The sequence below is a fragment of the Lepisosteus oculatus genome, unplaced genomic scaffold, assembly GCF_040954835.1.
Source record: "Lepisosteus oculatus isolate fLepOcu1 unplaced genomic scaffold, fLepOcu1.hap2 HAP2_SCAFFOLD_44, whole genome shotgun sequence".
NCBI classification, from domain to species: Eukaryota; Metazoa; Chordata; class Actinopteri; order Semionotiformes; family Lepisosteidae; genus Lepisosteus; species Lepisosteus oculatus.
Window position 1 is genome coordinate 297,682 of NW_027167977.1, and position 4,003 is coordinate 301,684.

Consider the following 4,003-nt stretch of genomic DNA (forward strand, 5'->3'; position numbering starts at 1 on the left):
GAGCATATTCCGAATACGGCTTTGGCCAGTTGTACTGTGAACTGCGAGGACCGTATCTTATCCTGAACTGGCTGTGCGAATACCGTCCTCTGCTGGCAGAAGGAATAGATTACAACGGCACTGTATTGGCGATTAGTCCTATTGCTAGAATATTGAAACAACAAGGAGTCCGCGGAGTCAAGCAATGCTGAATAAACAAGTACCTGAAATTCAATAGGATTTTGTGTATTGATTACAAATAGGTGTGGAATTCTCATGTACAGTGGTATTCATGGATTCCTTACACAAGCAGCAGTTGTTATGATGCTTTCGTAATCTGAATATAAATCTATCTACTTAAAACTGTAATTATTGAATAGATTAATGTCTTTGAAATGCTTCATTAACTGGGCAGTTTCCATGTTTGGAAATGTTTTTATTTTGATTGCTGATTGCTAGATACTGTATGTTTAATAGGCATGCTGTTAATATTTTCTACAAGAGCCAAATAAGACAGTTATGCTGTAGTAAGTTCTATATAAGTTATATAACATAAGTTATATTTTGTTCTGAGGTCAATTTGAATCTCATACTAAATAACTGGTGTCCTTTTATCTGAGAAACACTACCTGATTGATCACCTGATGCCTAGAAATTAGCATGCACAGTAGCCCAGCGTTTAGCATTGCTAGCTCACAGTGCTGAGGCCCTGGGTACACTTCTGGACCTGGGGTGCTATCTGTATGGAGCTTGTATGTTCTCCCCATGTTTGCATGAGTTTGCTTTGGGTGCTCCGGCTTCCTCCCACAGTTCAAAGAACTACTGGTAGGTTAATTGGCTTCTGGGATAATTGGTGAGTGTCTGTGTCTTCCCTGCATTGGACTACCATCCAGTCCCAGGTATCTCCTGCTTATTACTTTCTGAGGCTCTGGCTCCCCCGTGCCCCGCGACCCCCTGACCCCCTGACCCTGAATTGGATGAAGCGGTTAGAAAATGGGTGGTTTCTGTTATGCTCTGGTCATGCTCTGCCATAGCAACAACTTGTAAAAAATGCAGATGCTAGGATTTAACTCAAAGAAGGAGCTCAGATCACTGTGTTGGCATCACTGTACAGGTGTCCGGTGTGTTTTAGAACATATGTTAAAATCTTATTTACTAACTTCTAGACTTTTTACCCCCCATATCAGTCTGCAGGTGCACAGTGGTCTGTGGACACCCTCCTTGCTCTGTCGTAAAAGAGGAAATAAAAAGCAACTGGTTTTGACTTTAATGCACTGAGACTGTGGAACTCACAGAACTCTCTTGTCAGAAAGGCAGCTTCTAACAGCTTTTAAGTGAAGACTAAGAACACTTTTCTATTTTATTAAAATAGATTATATATGTTTTGTTTAAATATATGTTATAAATGTTAAAACGACAGCTCGTATAAGCTTGTATTTTTACCTTTCGATCATTTTTAGAATTGCTTTGAGTTGCTTTTACCATGATAAACAGTACAAAATATGAGGTGTTGAACTTGTCTAAAGTTTTAAAGCGCTTTATGACGTAAAGTGTGATGACAGTCCTTGGCGGTCTATGTAACAATTCTTCTTGAAGTAGGTCATCGGGCTAACAGTATATAAACATTACAGCTCAAGTGCTTTTGTATCTGAACGCTTTTAGGTAAGTAATTTAGCAGCTGCGGTATTAATCGTGATTTTAATGGCAAATTCAATTGCAGGTAAAATACAAATGGCGGATAACTTTCTTTCTAGCTTCGTGAAGCGGTCGCGCCACATTATACATATATACCATAATAAGAAACATAATATGTACAGTAGAATTTTTCACTTTAAGCTGGCATTATCCAGAACCGGGTCAGGGCCCGGACCCGGACCGTGCAGTGTGGTCCGCCGGCCTTCTAAAGATGTTTAGGAGATCGAGGCGCCCTTGGATTTGATTAGAAACTTGCATAATTTCTTAACTTGACCCCATTATCTTAAAAAAAACGGCCAGGCCAAGACCAAAGCATGAAGGCTGCGAGGATCGGGGGACTCTCATTTTTGGTCACAGCGTACAGTAGTAGATCAGTAACCTCTGTTTATCGTGATAACCTTTAATTATTTTCCAGTACTTTTTTAAATGATAAAACACATTGTCTCGCCAGTTTTGCTAAAGATACGGTTTTAGTGTTTACGCATAAATTTGTAAGCCGTAGGTTTAAATCTCGTGGTCTTATTTTCTGCATTTTCATCGTAAGGGAAGGCGCTCGTTTGCGATTTACGCGCTGAATATTGTAAGCAGAGGAGCCTTAAGGCACAGCCTCGCCTTAACACCATCGTTTGCATTGTCATTGTCATCCAGAAAAGCAGTCGTAAGAAAATGAATCTGTGGCGGCTCCGAACATTAAAAAAACTATATCTAGACTGCAAATACATCCCAATCTTACTATCAACACGTTTTAAGACCCCTCTCCTTTCCACCGGTATACAAGCTAAGAGAGAAATATTGGAAATCCCATCTGAAGTAGCCCTCGTCTCACCTTCGGAGCTGTGAGCGATGGGGATCATAATTAAAAGGGGTACAGTTACTTTGAAAATGTGTATGTGATACTTAAATTTAAATAAAATAAAAAGATAAATTATATAACACAGACTGCTATCTATGTCCATGTGTTTAAGACGTATGAATCGGTTTTAAAACAGGCACACCCCTTCTCACAAATCCGACTGGAGTCTCAGTCCGTCGTCGCGATGAATTAGGAGCTCAGATGTAGGCTAAGTGATTGCAATTTACTTATTTAAAAGAACCACTTCAAATCAAAAGGGAGACATTTTGTAATGGTAGTTATCGTATTATAGTATACGATAACTGTATACGTAGTATACGTAATTGTAGATATACAGTACATAAAGGGTATGAATAGGTGTGAGCTTTTACTGTATATTTAATATTTTATCTGACCCACTTGTAGAAACCGCCTACTCAGATTTATTTAAGTGGTCTGCCACCATAAAGACAGAAAAATATAATGACACCCTGTTACATTAACTGTAAAATAAACGCCGTAACTGCGGCCATATGAAAATTTGGATAAAGATTATACAAACATCCTAAGGAGCTCTATGACATATGAGCGTCGTAATAATGGTTGGTGACCTGACGTAACAGTGCTCCCTGAATTACGTGATCTGTATATACCCAAATACAGATATATCACATAGGGAGATGCAGTCAAACATTGCATTGCTATCGTCGTGGTGAACTATTTCTCCGCTGTTTAAAACTTGTTTGGTAAGTGTCATCAAATATGCTTGTCAATTTGTAGCGAAATCGATATACTGTATCATAATCCTTCAGCTATCTATAATGTAGTGAAACGGCTAATTAATATTGATAAATTCCCTTATTCACAGTGACTTTTGCTCAAACCCCTGTTGCATAATGGGTTAATTTTATATGAAAAAACATTTATATCATAGATATAATACAAGCTTTGAAATGAAATAGCACATTTCCAGGTTTCAGTTAAACATTTTTAAAAAAGCTCATGACTTTAAGCATTCTGAACATTGAGAATGTTATTTGGGAAACAAATGTTTATTATAATGTTTATGTTTAGGATCTGTCTCCTACTGAGTCAGCATGCAGCATTCAACACCATTAGGTTTAATATTAAAAAGTTGTGTATTTCCTGAATTATTTTTTTTATTCTTTTCTATTAGACCATACTAGACTGTGCAGGATATCATTTATTTGCCATTTTTGCCTTTTCCAGATACCTGGGAAACAAAGCTCATATCTCATTTGCCAATGGAGCCCAGTCCTAAGCCTGGTGCTCTGTCCCCCTCCCCGAAGGACACAGACCCGAATCGACCCGCGCCCTTAAGGCAACAGGATCTGATCTCCACGTACTGCCCGCCTCCCAAGATACAGCTTCTGAAGGACACCTTCCAAGAGAAACTGATGCAGGAAAAGGAGAAAAAAATGATCGCCATGTACAATCAGCGGCAGGAGGCAGCTCTACAGAAGATGAGAAAATGTT